Source organism: Calliopsis andreniformis, chromosome 2, assembly GCF_051401765.1.
Source record: "Calliopsis andreniformis isolate RMS-2024a chromosome 2, iyCalAndr_principal, whole genome shotgun sequence".
NCBI classification, from domain to species: domain Eukaryota; kingdom Metazoa; phylum Arthropoda; class Insecta; order Hymenoptera; family Andrenidae; genus Calliopsis; species Calliopsis andreniformis.
Window position 1 is genome coordinate 4,623,785 of NC_135063.1, and position 18,751 is coordinate 4,642,535.

The window sequence follows — 18,751 nt, forward strand, 5'->3', positions numbered from 1 at the left end:
TGTCGAACGTGAAGTAAGAACAATAAATTTAAAATATTGTCTGAACGAAATAATTTTCGATGTAATTGCTCTAATACTTTTTTGTTGAGGATAAAGAGAGGCATCCAATGGCGAACAAAAAATGTATAGTTTCGTAGAAAAAAAATAGAAACGACCTTGAAATCTTTGAAACGCTTTCACTTTCGGAGTAAACGCATATCCCTAAACACGTATCATCCAATACTGTTTAAGTTTGTCTAATAAAAATTTGTTCTGTCTCTTACTGTTTAAGAGCTATAGCCTGGCCCAGTTGCGTGAAGCACTATATCTCGTTTTTAAATACCTACATTTGCATCATAATAGACAGACAGAAGTATTTCAAACCAGTTGTTTGAAAATCGATTTTTCATGATGAATATTACGTGTAAATGTTCAAGCAAAATCTTGAAATGCAAATTCATTCGAAAAAAAGTAATTGGAAATAAAATCTTGAATCAAGATAAACTGGAAACTTCTACTTAAAGTAGAAACTGGAAAAAAATGCTACTGTTTTTAAAAAAATAAAATAGTACAAGAAATATTTTATAAAGATAGGGAAATTGATAGATCGTGAATGTGAACGGTAGATAGATAAAAATAACACTGATATGGTTAATACGTCTTTTTCTACGTGTCTATTTATTATGAAAATATAATACAAAACATCCTATGTTGTATTACATAGATAACAATGCTCAATTAACGTTTTCTCTTCCCTTTTGTCATGTAACGTTACCATCCAACACTATGAGAAGCATGTCGAGACAGGTAAAGTCGTGTTCTCTTAATCCACGTTCTTTTCATTTATTTTTTTTTTCTTCATCTTCATCTTCTTCATATTATTTTTTTTTTCGCTTCGTTTGGAGGAAAGGCCCGATATACAGGTGAAATTACATAGACGATAAGACGTTATAGAGCAGATTACAGACTGAAATGGAGAAACGGAAGTTCCGGGTTTTACAAAAGTCGTCCGTTCGATCGAGCGGAACAGGAACAAGGTGAGGGAGCTGTTCAATTTACTCATCCTTCGACTGGGTTTTTCGTGTTTTTACCGGGAGAAAAGTGTTTTAGGATGAGAATCTCTCTTACTTCATCTTCTTCTTCATATTTTTTTTGTTTTCGTTTCGCGTGTCGATGCACAATTGGAGTTTTGTATTAGCGCTAGTTTACAAATAATACAAATGTATGTAAATATCGTTATAATAATAATAGGTTCCCTCTTAGCGAGAAAGAAGCTTAAAGCTAATTCATCTAGCATCATTATCGTTTTTCACACCATGCTAATACTACGTGTTCCAGGTGGTACCCGTGAACAGCCGTGCCGTGGTCGGAACCGAGCGTGTCTCCGACGCGAGAAAGTACGGGTAATTGCCGTTTCGAAGGAAGAAATCGAAAACAAACAACGATCCTCCCGTTCGCTTTGCTAGAGGAAACCCGTTTCGAACGGTGATCCACCTTCGTTCAGAGATCGATTTCGAATGTAACCAACAGGCTCACTGACAAACTGGTTCTTTCATTTAATCTCTTCTTAACGAATTAAACTGCGAGGTTAGTATCTTAATTACTTCTCAACTCAAAGTTAGACTGTGGATTGTGGATATTTATATAATATATTTATCGAAAATTTCATTACACAAAAAAGTGCAGAATCCACGTCAATTAAATACGTTTTACAATATTTCAAGAATGAAACAAGTGTTTACATAACTTCCACTTTTCTAGTCACATGTACGAAAATAGGAATTTGTATTAATATTTACCTATGACAAAATAGAAATATTTGAAACATTCGAACCAAGACAGATCAGTGCTCGACCTTCGAACACCTCAAATGACTAAACTTATCTTCAGAAACAACAATAGAACAACTAATATTTAAAGTTCAATGTCGTGTCAGTCAACCTGTTGCAGAGGAAGAAGACGCTTCCTCAAACATCTCCAGAAGAAAGGAAATAAGCCACGGATGAAAGGTCCTCGGGGACAGACCGAGAAGTCAAAAGGTTCGGGAAGTTGGTAAGAAAGAAAGAAGGGCGGGGGACGTGTGTCCGAGTCCGCGAAAGAAGGTGAACAGGTTCGAATGGCGTTGCTCTTCTACCCAACAGTGTATTGTCAATCGTTTCTTTCTTGAACATATAGCGATCTTAGCTGTCACAGGCACCGAGTGAAATACATTAGCGACTCTACAATAATTCTATATATCACTACCTTTTTTATTAGGCGAAATTCGGTCGACCAGAGTTCCAGGCGTTGCCGTCGAAGACCCCTTCATTAGGAAACGACACGACGGAGACGGACGATCACTTCCGCATCGGGTGCAGAGATAATCGAGGTAAGATGTGGGTGAAGGGGGCAAGGTGGGGGTGTCGCACACGACAACGGGAACTCTGGGCGAGCTGGTCGACCTAGGCAATTAGTGTTATCTACGCAAATGCTAAGTACAATTAGCACTACGATCAGAATAAACTAATGATCATACATAGTGTCCAAGTGTCGCGTGTCTCGTGTACATGTGTACAGTGTGATTGTACTTGTGCGTACGTGTGTCTGCTGGTGGGTGTATGCGTTTGTGTAGGTGTGTGTAAATGTATGTTCGTTTCGGGGGAAGTCTTGTGTAAGTATCAACGCGGTGTTAGTGTACCTACGGCATTCTCATCTCGAGTTATTAATATCGTTTACCTTTAGTATCTTTAATCTCGTTAATTATTCTTTTAACTCTATATTGCTCTTTGTATTGCTTCGGCGGCAGTATAGCCCTACGTAGTCATGCAAGGTATAAGATTTTTTTTTTTTTTTATCTTCTCCGTTAATAGATACAATGTAACTGGTATTCGTTTCGTCGATTCGATGACAATCGTGAACTGTGGTAAAGAAATAGAGGCTACAACGATCACAATTATAATAACGCTATGGTGAAAATAACTGAAGAACCGCTGGGTCGATTCACGGTAATCGCCGTGTCATTCAATGACTCGCTGCTTGCATCGTACGGTAAAATCTGCGTTCTGGAACGCGGTAATGGGAAACAATAGTAATAATAATACCAATATAATACCAGCCTACCGTGACTCGATATAATATCGTCGGTAATACCGTGTCAACGTATTTCTATAAATATAGTTAACTTCGCGTTCCGCAAGTACTGTACCTTTAAAGAAAAGCTATAAAATATGGATACCTGCGCGATTTCTATTTCTCACTCTCCTTAAGCTACTCTCCTTTTCTCTTTCACTCTCTTTCACGCACTCTGGTTCTCTCTCTCTCTCTCTTTCTCTTTCTCTCTCTTTCTCTCTCTCTCTCGCTCGCTCTTTTTAATCTCTCCCCTTATTCACTCGAATCTTCACGACGAAACGCAGCGCATCGTTTCTACGCCCACTTCGTTATTCTTTTCCTCGAACTACAGTTCGAATATTATAATATATATATTTTTTTATGTATATAATATATATATATTTATGTATATAATAGATTTATGTATATCAATGTAACCAGTGGTGCACGTTTGTCGCGTTACATCGTATTACATCGTCTTATAAAAGCCATCGCTATACTCCTCATCTCGCTTTTTCTTCTCTCTATCTTTAATAATAGTAATAATAATAAGTCTTACTAAACTGTTCGTTAGGCTCACTGAATGTGTACGTGTATCATGTGTATGCGGGTGTTGAAACGTTTCTCTATATCTACTACTTCTACCGCTTCTCACTCACGCTTTCTCTCCCTCTCTCTTTTCTCTCTTCGCTAATTGCTCTCTATTCGATAGATTATTGTATGTAACGAGTAACAAACCCTTATTCGCTACGCTGTGTGAGGTGTACGTGTCTCGTGTCGTCCAGGTTCTGTGTGTGCGGTGTATGTACGTGTGATCCTGCGTCTCTAAGTCATCGTTACAGTTTTTAAAATTATTTTAAGATTAAAAATTCATTGGCCTATTAATCGTGTTTTTTCCTTATTTCTGCGCCGTTTATTATTTATATTAATCGGTCGCGCGTGCGCCTCGTCGAGGATCCGCGACCGCCTACGAAGTTATTGCTTTTGAATACCCCGGCTTCCGTGGGAGCATCCAATTGGAACAATATCCTGTAAATATCAGTCGCACTTTGGAGGAGGCAGGGTCCTTTACGCGGTACTTCTATCGTTACGTTGGTTTTCCTTCATCTTGGGAACAGGGGACTGGGGAAGTGGGGAACGTTGGTGTTGTTGGTGTTTTCCTCGAGGGTACTATCACAATGCATACAATATCAATATCTATATGCGTTTATAGGTAAGGTTAAGGTTCACCCTTATATCACATCCGTCCCTAACCAGCCGCGACTCGCGTCACACGGATTCACGAGGATTTTCAGCCCGACGCTTCGGAAGCACGATTATCCTAACATCTTTCAAAAAGTAACAAGTTTCCACGACTAAATAACGTTGTCCTCTAGAATCAGAAACAGTAACGTTTATCTCCCTTCAGGACGAGCTTTACAAATGTCCCCCTTTTTATTTCTCGAGTACAATACGTATAATTTTCACACTCCCAAATGATCTACCCCTAAATTGATCGCAAAAATAATTTAGCACGCCGCCTGGCTATCCTCGAGAAACTCGCGCGACGCCCCGCGCCGATTAGCTCATTAGTTTAGGTTCGCAATCAATAATAACAATGATAATAATAATAATAATAATCATAGTTCGTAATCATTATCGTCGTCGTCGTAGTCGTTGTTAATAATTGGTACTCGCAAGCGTTCTCTTTTTTCTTATTTTTGTGATCTCGGATCATCGCTCGATATTGCTTTTGTTTTTCTCGTCGTGTCCCTCCGCATCACCCTTTTGGTATTCATTTGCATTTCGTTTTTGTCGCTTCCTTCTGACCTGTAATTGACACTGTCCGTACTCGTTGGAACGCATTTTTATACAGGCTAACGAATAATTTTACTGGATGTATAGGCACTTTTTTCACCGTTCTCCTTCTCTCACTCTCTCTTTCTCTCCCTCTCTCTCAATCTCTCGTTTCAGTTATCTCGCGCTCTCTCTTTCTCTCGGTCTTAAGCTAATCCAGAACAACAAACTGCGCTACGAATTTACCTACAAGGATGGTTCGTAGCCCCGAACAACTGATCTCGTATCGAACAATCGTTTCTTAAAGCTAGAAACGCAAAACTCACGCGTATCATCCCGCAAGGGAATCGTCGAATCGTCTTGATCTACGAAAGGGCATCGAGACAGTGAAATGGTGGGTATAGCGGAGATAGAAGGATCGTCCCGTGTCCTCTAACAGTCAGGTAGCCGTCTTTTGTTTGGTAGAGTCAACCTTGTTTTGCTATCATCTTCAGTGTCTGAAGGAACGTGGTCGTGAACAGGTCGAACATAGACGTTTTTAGTGGTGTTGTAGTGGCTACTAGAGGTTAGAAGAAACTTGTACGTGAAGAAATACATAGTTGAAATTGAAATCGGAAAGGGACAGGGACAGACAGGAGAATTTCGAGCGAGAGGACTTCTGTCATACATATTTGCGCACCTGTTTGGGAGACGTGGTGAGTCGTGCTTCATTAATTACTTGCATTCAAATGAAGTGTTATACTGTTTTTTAAGAACTACATATATGGTTAAAAAATAATTAATTACAGTACATTATCATAAATTTTAAGTATTCGAAAGCATATGTATTTAAAAAAAAAAAAAGAAAGTGTCAGGTAATTGAAAATCAGAAGGATTTTTATCATTTTCGATAGACACACATTGCAAGTAACGTTAGACCCCCACGTCTACGAAACATTAATGTCATTACAATTTTATTATCAGTGTTCTCGCACGTGCACATGCACTGAGTTTAAGTTTCATTATTAATTGCGAACTCTTTGCAAGCTTGCGACTGGTGTTCGACGTACGCATATAGGTCGTAGACGAAGTGGAAAGTACAGCGAACAGTGAGAGTCATAGAGAGGAAATTCTCGTGACACGAGAAGTGAAAAAAGTGATCATCACTTAGAAGAGATCGAACACCATCGAATTATACACGCGTTCGTAACTACGAAGCTTATTCGATTTAAAAGACCTCGATTCGTCTAGCGTTCGACGTTCCCGTCGTTTTTGACGATCACTTTGGCTCGACTCGCTGTATCGACAAAAGATGCGCGCGATCGACACCGAGAGCGAAAAAAGTGACATTTCGTGAGCGCAGTTCCATTCGTCGACCACGCGTTCCTCGCGTTTCCATTCCCTTCATCGTTTGTACTCGATATCACTGCTATATAAATAATTAGCTCGCTACGATCGTTAATTAAACTAACGAGACTCTTATGAAGTTATTGACTCGTTATTGACTCGTTTCTAGTTCTTGAGCAGGCCGGATCGATCGATCGCGCGCATTTTTAATTGTCGGTTTGCTCTATCGAGCGCCACACATAGAATTACACCGGGAACCCGGAATGGTCGTTCGAACGATTGTTACGCGAGTTAATATTATTGCTTATGTAAATAATTCGATGACCCAACGGGATGCTCGAACGCTCGCGGTTCATTCTGTCAACGACCATAGCACTTCGTTTTTCTGAACTGGAAGAAAATCAACATTGAAGTTTCTTTAACCCTCGGGAAATTTTCTTCTTTTACCACGTGCACGAGTCGTTCTTGTAGCAGCAGAATATTTATTGCTAAAGCGGTAGTCGAGTTAAATTATGTCGTTTTAAATGCTGCTGCCTTGCACGAGTTTCGAGCACCGGTCGAGTCGCGTTACAAACTTCACTCGCAACAAATTGTCGAATCGTCGAACACAGTTAACCATCGTGGCCCCAACGCTTAACAGTGTTCGAATATTTGTACATAGTCATGGACATGACACGCATAAAATTATTCTACATCAAGTATTGCTTTTGGTTTGACTGGAGTACGAAGTGACATATAATTAGCCGAATCGTTCATCAGCGAAATTAAGATATCACTTCTTTTCATTTCGTTCTTTGAGCTCGCGTCAAAGCGCCAGGAAGAAAGTCGATCGCTGTCGCTTTGACAATTAACCGAATGGTCCAGTCGTTTCATTGCTTTTTTTCGTTTCTAAAAAACATGGTGTTTGCGTTTCACAGTTTAATAATATTGACACGTTTCCCTATTTTAACTGAGTATTCACGCCAAGTATAATTGAACATTTAATACTTGTTTTTGTCTTTTTAAAATTTTCTCCACATTAAACATTGACGACATAAATGCGTTTACACACAAGTAGCCATTCATTATCTCGCGTTTTGAGCACAATTACCGCGAAGTTGCGTGCAAGCTTTCTCCCTCTTTCGACACATTCACGTAAGTGAAAGATTTGCACGCGACCTAGTGTTCCTCGAAACTGATGTCCACCTTGCAGTTCATAAGAGCAACTCAACGTTTTCAAATCTAGTCTCGCTGAAAGTCTTCGTTCGTATTTATTATCTCAGAACACGGTTCGTTGATGCGTACTTTCGAATGAAATAAAAAAGTTTGAATCAGAATCGAAATGTTTCGAGTATCCCTTGTAAAGTGTTAACTCGATCGTCTATCAGGTTCCCTTCTCTCTTTAAGGCTGTTTCATTTGGTGTTTCGTTGTATGTATCTGTTCGAGCTTCTGAATAGAATTGCTACCGACACGAGAGTAATCGCAACCTTCAACCTTCATCTTTGTATCTTATTTAACCCCCAAGTGTGTAATATCCAAACACTACTCATATCTTATTTGACAGAAATTAATTGCCAGAACAATCTTCAGTCACAGCAACTATCGCTCCACGACCATTTAAGTTGAAATTAGTATTCACGATTATTGCTCAAGAATACTGTTGACCGTTATTATTGACTGATTAATGCATGTCGTGGTTTGCAATAGCGAGGACCGATACCAGTTACGATTGAAACGATCGTTGGCGTAAATCGCAGTTCACACGGGCACATTCTGTATTCATTACCGTCGATGGTAATTGCGGTCGGCGTCAATTACTATTCGTATCAGTCTCTGCGATCTCACTGCCAGTGTCCAGCAACAAATTCCTGCTTAACGATTCGCTACGATTACGATCGCAACGGTCCAGAAGTCTGGGAGACATTTCGATGTACACGAGCGATGATCTTTTATGTCATCGCATTCCTTAGCGCGAAACGAAGGAAAGAAAGATTTGCTCTCTCGCGACCGACGAATTCGGGCAATGTCACCGCCAAGACAGGCTTTCACGATCCGAGAAAAGCAACGATCGTCGCGCGATCACGAACGAACCGAAATAGACGAAGAGACAAAAGTAACTAGACCTTCAGACACCGATATTTATCGAATATTGGCCCGACTGGGGACCCAGTTCTCGCCAGTATAACATTACTTACTCTTATAGTGTAATCTCGCCTAGTGAGATTCCTTACGTGTACCTATACGCGTTAAAGTTTTCACCTTTAATACCGCTACTAGCCCTACGATAACTCTTTACAACTCGTTTACGTCGTCTCTACGCGGCTCTTTATTTACAATCAGAAAGTGGAACCAAAAGGAGAAACGAGTGACGACCGAACGAAGGGATCGTTAAAACGCCGTTAAAGTGGTAGTAGTTCGTAATAGTCGATAAATAGTCGAGATTCGTTAGTTCACTATGCGTAATATGTGTATGTATGTATATATATATACGTTACTGGTGTATACGTTTTATATAATATATTTATATGTATATATATATATTCATATATCAAGAATGTGCGTGAGCGATCGGGTTTACGCGACTGTCCCCGTTCGTTGTATTCCTCAAGATATAACGAACATGTCCTACGGTTACATTCTTTGGTAAAATATATAGAATCTTCTGCTTTGTTCTCTCTTTCGCTCTTTGTTTCCCTTTCTCTGTTCTCCATCGCGCTTCGCTTCAACTGCACGGGCTCCCCGTATCCACTTTCGCGTGGTCACTTTCGTTCTTTCTGACCTTCCTCGCTTTTGTTTAACGTCTAAGGGAAAAGGAAACTTTGTTGACACGGCTTCGACATTTGGCCATCCGTTTACGCGTGTTTTTCTCTGTGCTTAATTGCATCTTACGCTCGAATTTCTTTAGGTTTCAACTTTGTTACAGGTGACGCAATGAACGAGGAACTGAATCGAGCGGTTTTTGGCGGTTCGCCGTGACTGCGTCTCTCGTTATCAGCTTTACACACCGACGTGAAACTGCGTGTCACCTGGGCCCGCGATCTTCACGGAAAATGCAAGCATCTTGGATCTTTTCGGTAAGTCGATTCATTACGCTTTATTGGACAAATTTGAAAATTGGCGGGCGATATAGTTTAAAAAGGGGCGCTCATAGTTTTAAAAGGGGCACTTGGTGCAGTGGGTTAGAATGGTGGAAAAAGGCAAAAGAATTTTGCAATATCGAAATTAATATTTGGCTACAGTAATAAATTTATGGCACCAGAAATGACGATGTGAGAATGTAAATACTATCATGTATGCATAATTTCGCTATATCAGTGGTACAGTTGTAATAATATATATTAATAAATAGAACAACTATTTAAAAGTGGCTGGTAATAGGCAGTAAGATCTACATAATACAATATTGGCTGTTAAAATGTTGAAATTGAGAAACCCAGTGGAAAACAGGCATATACCATAATACTATATGTTTACAAGGAAACACGTTCTAATAAAAATAATCTCAGAATATTGAGAATTATTATAATAAAAGGATTTCAATTACTTAATTGAATTAGGTGATGAGTGGCAACTACTACCAAATCTTAGCTCCAACATTCATGTTATATCAAATCTTATCTTGAATAAACCATTGAGTTCTGTGTGAACAAATTCGAACTGCTTCTATCGAAACAGTTCTGTTGAAAAGGTGTACACCACAATGCTAGAATTGATTTAAATTAACGCTAAATTGCATGAACCTGCATGAAAATACAAAGACTGCAAATTTGCATAGAAGTGTGGCGTGCCCTTTTCCCACTGAGCTGATTACTCGATAGTGGTAAAAGTAGTACAAAGAAAGTGTAAAGCGTTGATAATTGAATAAGTAGGTTAAAATGTACAAATGCAGTTTCTACAAACCGTGAGTAAAACAAGTGGTGTTAGTAAAACATTCTTCTAAAAATCCATTACTGTGTACCGGAAGCGAGTGGTACCAGAGTCGCTAAGTAATTACATTCGCTCCAAAGCGCATTGAAATCCGTCGAAATGAGAATAACGATGAATGTATGTAGGTAATTGTTCCATCAACCTTATATTTTACAAAGTCGAGCAGTTTCGAATTGGGTCACTGTTACTGCGAATCACGATGCGTGCACTTTCAGTGATAATCGCTTTGCGATATCCGAGTGTTTGAACGAGAATCAGAGCAATTAAGGTACGCTGGATAACGGTAGAATCGATCGTTGAAAAATACGCTTACGGTGGCGCTACTTCAATGCGTACATACTTAACGCTAGAACTAGGTCCTGAACACATCGTTCTCTTTAATAATGTGGCGTCACGTGGTTATCCTTTTTCCTCGTCCCTTTTTTCCCCTCTGTAAGCGCATCTTATTATCATCGACGGAGTCTAAGGTACACGGCCTTCTCGAAACAAGGCTGCGCTCCCATTTTCGAAAGAAAGTCAAAAGAGGGTAGGGGGTAAATACACTTCGAGAAGGTATTCGTTTATGATCGCGTACGTTATTACATGGAAGTCACGAATTGGCAAAGCTACACGAGTCCTCTTACAAGTTATCCTTACGCTTCGTCGAAATATATAAAATATATTATATATAATAATATATTGTATATATATAATGTATGTATATATATAGATATATCATTCAGTGCTTCTAAGGTAAACGCTATCGCTAATATAAAATCGCTAACGAAGGACGCGCCTTTTCCACGTTCCCCCTTGATCAGAATATTAGGTCGATGTCGACGAATTCGCTCTCCGTTTCACGGATAAGCCGCGTTGGTACACTTGAAACTGGGAATGGGAATTATCTTTCCGGGATTCGTTTCGAGTCGCGACGCGAGGCTCGTGTCTAACGGGTGTTCTATCGTCTTGAAGCGTGGCGTCGCGTGAAAGTGGTCTGCCGCGGTGGTCGTTGCGCACGCGATGATTCTGAACATTTTCTTTCTCTTCTTTGAAACCGCGGAACTTGGAGGTACGAGTTTGAGACATTTATACAGGGTGACTCGTGCCATTATTTTATTCACCATGTCGTTCGAAAACTTTTGTTACTCACTGTAAATTGCACACAGTATATTTTTCTCTCAAGCTACTAATTTTCAGTTTTCCAGGGCTTCTAAAATATTTACTTTCATCAAATATGCACCTCACAGGAGAGAATAAAATTCAAAATTATTGTCACCATTTCAGATTTCAATTTATCCACTGTTCACTTAAAATTAGTGTACTAATTTGTGAGTACTTATAACTAACCTATGAAAGGGAAGCAAATCTTAGGGATGAAATTAGTATTAAAAATACTTGATCCGATCGAGTCACAAGAGTCACCCTGTACGTATGTCTCGGCGAATTTAAAGCAAGCCACCAAGTAAATTGGACCAGAGAACCTTTCCCTTATACCTCCTCTTTCCTCCCCTCTCTTCGCTTACGCTAAGGCAACTAACGAACGATTAAAAAATTATCAAGGCTCTCGTTGGAAGGACTTCAAAACGCGACGCGCCAGGGGAGCAGCTGCCCCTTTTTGTCTGACAATTTTCAGTTGAAAAATCGGTCGGGGGATGAGACGGGCAACCCTAATGCAACACTGTGTCACGAACGACGGTATTGGAACAAGAGTTCTCGTTTTTCAAACGCAGCGAAATTGCGTTCCAATCGCGACCCTCACATCCCATCCCCCTTCCATTTTTGTATCTTCACTTCGAACGGTGGCGTTTGGGCGAGATAAAGTGAACAATGAAACAGCCAATGTCCCTACGGGTGTTCGTTGTGTCAATCTGACGACAGAATTCGTTTTACTTTCCTTCCGAATTCATTTCCAGCTTTGTTCAGACTCGATAGATATATAAGATTAAAGATCGAGAGAGATAGTCGTGATTCAGTGTTTAAAGAAGCGAAGATTCAGGCGAAGTTGAGGGTCATGGCGACAGAGAGAAATGTTCGTAGTCTTAGGTCGAAGTTTGTCGAGAATCCTTTCTCTGAAATAAGAGTATCGTTTCTCGTTCGTGTATTGAAATTCAAACGACGCTTCGTGTAGTGAATCGAGGGAACTCGACGTATATCTTTAATTAAAATTTAAATTGGATTTAAATTAAAATTTTTTGTTTAATTAAGGTCGTGAAATTAATTAGAGTTCCATTTATTGGAACTCAATTAGTTCCACCGCGTTGGTTATATAAAAGTAACTAAAATTATTAAGGCTTCCATTATTGCAAGCAATTATTGTTTTACTATACTTATCTATTATTAATTTTTATTAACTTATATTTAAATTAATAGGCCATATAAATCCATTGTCTCATTCCAATTAGTAATTTTCATTAATTAAACAGTATAAATGAGTTTCTCGATTGCTATTTGAAGCGTCAGACGAACAAAGATCGATGTTTTGAAGAGATTGAAAATAGGCGCAGCGGAGATTCCGCGCGCAGATAGAAATTCGCGAAAGTGCATAGGCACTCGAGATAGGAGCTGAAGGAATAGCACGGGCAGTCGAGGAGACACGAAGGCTTGAAGCAGCAACAGTTGCGCCCAGCAACACCTTGAGGAACGCGAACCAACGATCGATGATGCGACGATTGTTCAAGGTCTTCCGAAAATATCAGATTTTGTTATTCTGTAGACCAACGAGCAATATTTGTCCTCTAAAAACCTTATATCGAGGTTCAAAAGTGTTCCATCATCGATCAGCATTGTTCGAGAGCTACCTGTGGTCAATCACAATCGAAATATAGAAGATCCAAAGGATACTTCGTTATCGGTGATTCTTCGCAGACTAATCTGCGAGATTGCCAATAAACAGGGCGCGAGGATTCGATTGCTGTTTCACCCAGAGAACGTTGGCAACGTTAAGCGAAAAAGTTATCGATAGAGTAAGCGAGCGCGACGGACAGTCGCTTAATTAGAGGAAGATTAGATTAGTTACACGTTACAGAGATAATAGGCCTAACGAGAGAGTACGTTTGTTTGGTGTGCTGCGTACATGTGTGTCCTTACGTATATATACTTGTAGGAAGTCTTTATACATTGATTATTCACGCGTATATGCACAGGTGCGTATATGTACAGGATGCATTATCGTTGACTGAGCAAAAACATTTTGAACTCGTCCTTAAGTAGAAATGGCTGCAGGAAAAAGGTACATACGGGAGTAAAGTGATACATCGTTAAGGTGTTCCTGGAAATTTCGTTCACACTTTGGAAGTATTGCAAACATTTGAAATGAATCGGATTATTATAGTAGAAGGGGAGCATATGAGCTGGGAACGTTCGAAGGGATCGATTTTAGAAATACTGTTGAAAGAGCTAAAGGTACTTGGGTATTAGGATTGCTAAAGACTGTGTCGTATAAAGGGTTCAAATTTTTTGGATTTCAATTTTTCAAATTTCCAGATTTCCAAATTTCTAAGTTTCCAAATTTCCACATTTCTACGTTTCCAAATTTTCAAGATTTCAAATATACTAACGTTCTAGTTTTCATATTTTCAAGTGTTCTGGTTTCCAAACATGTAAATATTTAGGTTCTTAAATTACTTGGTAATTTATTTCCATTCAATCTTTGATGACACTTTCAGTTCGTATTCCTGCATTAAAAGGATATAAGGCAATTCTGCCTTGAAAATTAAAGTTTCAGAGTTCGTATACTGGTTATTACATCAAATCACAAGAATATTGATTTACAATTATTCGAGTAGGTAATAAGGGAGTGTATATGTTATCTAATACTGTAATTTAAAAGGATTTATCCCGTCAATTATAGAACAAATTAAATTAAATTAAATTAAGTAAAGTATTCAGGATTAGTATTCAGCAAGACTGCTTGACTTACCAGAAACAATAAAATTGTCATCTACTTATTTTCCATATTGTTACTCAATACAAATATTTCTCCAACAAAAAATACCCCAATCTTTACCATTTTTGAATTATGTAAATATGCACGAATTAATAACGTTAAAGCTGAAACTGCTTCGAAAACGCAACTCAGTATCTTGCTATGACGATAACCGAGAAGTATTATGCAAATACTAGTAAGATAATAACTGCTCGAGGTACTTTATACCCGTACCGATAACCCCGATGTAATTGTTTAGCGAGAGTATAATAACCTTCCCTTAAGCAGGCCGACACGAGAAATAAACGTCCCTAATTAAGTTACCGTTTACGTCAAAGAAAGATTAATTATTCCATCTTCGACGCGGAATGAACAGTTGACGAACAGTTCTCCTTCCCCTCTTCCGCCAGCTGGTAAAAATACTCGAAAATGAATGCTGAAAGCTCAGCCCTCGAAGGGGAGAGAGGGGAGGGAGATGCAGAAACTTTTAATTATTTGGAGAAGTGGGGTTCGTTTCGGTTGCTGGTAATGCGAAGTTGGGACGAACGTGGGGAATGGCCAATTAAAATACTTTAATTGTCTACGGGACTTCCTAACGAACCAGCGCAATTCCCAGTAACGAACTCTGATACCCCCTCTGCGAATATTTGCATCCACCCCCGCCGCTTTTTCCCATCGTCGACAGATTTAATTGGAGATCAACGGCTCCATAGTGTGCCTGATCGGTTAGAGCGCGAACTCGAGACCCCGTGTAGGAAAACCTATTTCAGACGTGAAAAGCTAAGGAATTAACGTGTTCCAAATTTAATCTTCGAATTGTTGTGAATTATAGTCACGTTTATGCATTTTAAATTTAATTATTATATAATAATTTACTATTATATAATTTAATTATTATAAGCAAGCCACCAAGTAATAATGATGTACCATGAATAATATTATATAATAATTACATTATATAATAATAATAAATTATTGTATAATAATCAAATTTTAAAAAGTATAATCAAACGACAGAAATTGGAAATTATAGCTTCTGAAATTATGGAAATTGGTTGTTGTTTTAACCGAAGCATGATTTTAGAGTGAAATTTCCAGACAGGGGTGTCCCCAAGGATATTAAAGCCACCCTCTCGAACGACGAATAGAGAAAGACGAGAATGAAGTATGCAGAATGATTTATAAGTGTCAGTGTTTCAGGATGTGAATCTACATATTGAAATAAGCACCTAGAAAGTGTTCCTGGAAATATTTTTCATTTATTTCTGCACGTGGATTCGACCCCTTTGAACAGGTGATACTTATGAATCACCATGTACTTTCGTGAAGTTTAGGGATGTGTGATAGAAATACGTGCACGCTATCACTATACGAATATATTACCTAACGACTGTACACGCGAGACTACAGCTTGACGAAGCAGCCTTATCACGTGCGATATTGGTTGCACGTGTGAAACACAGCATTTTCGTGTTGTTTTCACCAGCGATCACGGAAGAAAGAAACGGAAATTGAGTCTTCTCGAGAATATTATTCCGATCGTTGTACCGAGTCGTTGTACCAGCATAATAACAACCTCTGTGATAACGCACAGTGGAACTTCCTTTATGTGAGCTGTAAACATTTTCTTCTTTATTCTTTGACAGGGATTTTTCAACGAGGCAATGACTATCAGCTCGTGCTCCATTTTTTCACATTTATCTAGAAAAAGTATACTCAATCTCTATCTTTAAAAAATGAAAAAAAAGTTCATATTGCGATTCTCAGTAATCGTAAATGACAGTTGCACTGGGCATAAATTTTTCTAAAGGAAGCAATACTAGTTTAATATTACTGTCTATGTGTTAATTAATATTCTGTCCACGAATACGTGTTAAATTTTCACACATTTCTCTGTTTTCTTTTATGGAAACGTCCTGATCACAGCAGCTGAAATTGCACAGTAGATTAAGCCTGTGCATGCAAGACTGTCCTTATACAAAATTTAAAATTGTACAATAATAGAGAATCGTTATTCCTAATAATATGATTTTCCTCGTAACACAAGTTCACATAATGGAAGTTCCACCAAACCTAAAACGGCAATAATAATTATAATAATGCAATAACGTTCTCTCTTAATAATAATAATAATAAAGATAGGGATAATAATACCAACGTAACACAGTAATGAGGTGAATGAATGTAAGGATAAATAAAAATACACAATATTAATAATAATAATAAATATAATAAATACCGATGACAATAATAAATACGATAATGCTGCAAACGTTATTAATAATAATAATAATACTGACAACAATTCGCAAAAAATAAATACTATACAGACGGTAATTGAAAACAATGAGTATCTAAGAAAACTGAGACATAAGCTTTCGGTGGTCGAGGTGTTCTTTTTTTTTTCGGTTTTATAAATATATTTTTTTCGAAACGAAGTGAACGAACCGGAAGGAAGCGAGTCGCTCGATGTTCTCCGCGGACGAGAATGATCGGTGTGCTTCGATCGCTTTTCCCTTTCATATCATTCGCGCCTCCTAATTATTGCGTTTGGCCGTTCGATCAACTAAATCAACAAACACGCGTCAAACGGTGCACTTCGTTTTTGCAAGAAATCTCTCTGGCTCTCTACCCGAACCGACTGGACTAATTTTACTCGTTAACTCGTTAATTTAATACAATTTAATTAATTAATATTGCTTAAGGTTTTATTGCTCTACGTTCACGCGCACGACACGTCGCAGGGGCGCGCAAGTGGAATTCGGTGAGACGAAGCCAAGTCACCGAGGTTAAGGGGCTCGAAGGGAAAAAGGCCTTCGGGGATCGCTCTACCGCTAGAAACTTGATCCTTCGGGGGATCCATGTGGAGGATCCCTCGACAAAGGATCCGTGGATCGTGTGACCGGCGCCACACGATGATATCGTGCTTGTGTTCGTTCTGTTTCCGTGCTTCGTTCTCTTTTTTTCACGTTTTTTTTCGCTTTTTTTTTTTTCTTTGTATTCCTTTAATTACTTGTTCTCGTTATGTTCGCGGTGAGGTCGGCTCTACTCTGTACACATGCAACGCGGTAATTATTTGTCGGCAATAATTATTACAAAAGGACTGGTTAGATCGTCGCGCCAACTATTTGGCGCTCTTCCACGCTCTTCCTCTTCGCCCTCGTGCAATCTACTTTGCGCATTTCCTTCCTCCTTTTTTATCTCCGCTTTTTTGTCGAGTAAATGGGGCGGTGTGCTCGTTGGTCTCGAGAAATTGGATTTTTCGGACGGATTTCAGTCTCTCTCTCGTGTTATTGCTCTCGGATTTTAGAGGAATAGCTTGAAACACTTTCTTATTGCTCTCCATTTTATCACTGGATTGTATTACATCTAAGGAGTAATATATTTCAACGAACTCGAAAATCAAATGCAAATATTTCTTAAATATTTGTCTTTTTTCCCCTAAAAAATACGCTAAACATTCTGAGTTCTACCATCGTCCAAAGATCACCCAAAAGTAATTGTAAATGACTATATAGAAAAATTAATCCGTCTCTTGGGTAGACCAATGAATTATCACAAAAATAGAAGTCCTCTTTTTAATTTTATTTCTCTCTATAAAAGAGAGAGACAGTGAAATCACAAGTCACTGGATTTGAGAGAATTCCAACGCCAATCTTGCTGATATCCACAAAGGGCAGAGTCAGAAGGGCGTGGTGTTGACGATCGAGGAAAGTTTCAAATGCCGAAGCAAATCATCGTTCATCTATCACGTTAAACTTCGATGTTCGCCTCTCTATATGTATAATTATATAATTCGTTGTGTCGAAACATTGCTTTTGACCGTACGCGTCGTCATTTCATATTAACCTGGGTTTTCTTTATTTGTTTTCTTATATCCCTTACTCGTTATATTGCTTCTATAAAATATGTGTGTATAACAATGTTATTTACGCAATCTATTATTCGAATTTGTTCTAAATATACGTGTACGCGCGTGTATTGCGTGTCCTTGTTTCTCCTACGTGTTCGTGTCTGTTTCACTCTGCGTGTAGGTATATGTATGTCGCGTGTGTGTCCGTGTACGCGTAGTGAGTGTTCTGTTTTGCATTCGAACCCGCACATAACTGACCCACGTAACGTTTCAATTGTTAAAAAGGGAGAAAATTAAACAAAAGCAGAACACGCTAAAACAACTGAAAAACAAAACAATTATTTAACGTTCTGTACTCAAAACATTGGTATATTGCACAATATTGAATGGACTAAATACAAACAACAATGTTGAGCAATTGAAAGCTAGATTCACTTGCTCACCACTGAATAACTGAACCAAGAACTAAAAAATTGCAACGAACAAATATTTCTGGAAGATAAGCGTTACAAGTGTCAGTTACAGCTTTATTGAATTGAATTAGAACGCACAGACCTGAATTAACGACTCCACCAAGAACGTCGATCGTCCGTCGATCGCATCGATCCCTAGCCGAATGTGATCCGACCCATCGAAGGGTCATGGAAAAGGAACATGTAAAAGGGTCGTTGCCTTTCTGTCACGACGGTCGTTAAAGACGTTCAGGAAGAAACAAGAAGTCATCAGTCTCGTCTGTGCGTTCCAACGAGCTGGACGACCGATCTTCGCGAACAGGATTCGATTCCCTCAATCCACTGACGCCTAATAGCGCGTCAGAGGCGGAGGAATAAAAAATTGTTGCAGAAATCGGTGGTCGGCCCGTGTATGACTTGAAACTCTAGCGACGTTATTGTATCTCGAATCCATCATCAACGGTGAA

At 38.9% G+C, this 18,751-nt stretch overlaps 1 long non-coding RNA gene across 2 annotated transcripts in view; it reads left to right on the forward strand.

The window, feature by feature from the left end:
• The first annotated feature begins 9,087 nt into the window (after nt 1–9,087).
• Nucleotides 9,088–18,751, forward strand: part of LOC143188096 (uncharacterized) — a 49,955-nt gene continuing 40,291 nt past the window's right edge. Inside the window, exon 1 of one of the 2 annotated variants that reach the window (XR_013003477.1) lies at nt 9,088–9,222. This is a non-coding gene — a long non-coding RNA (uncharacterized LOC143188096). The remainder of the gene's footprint in view (nt 9,223–18,751) is intronic. The other variant, XR_013003478.1, reaches the window with a different exon arrangement.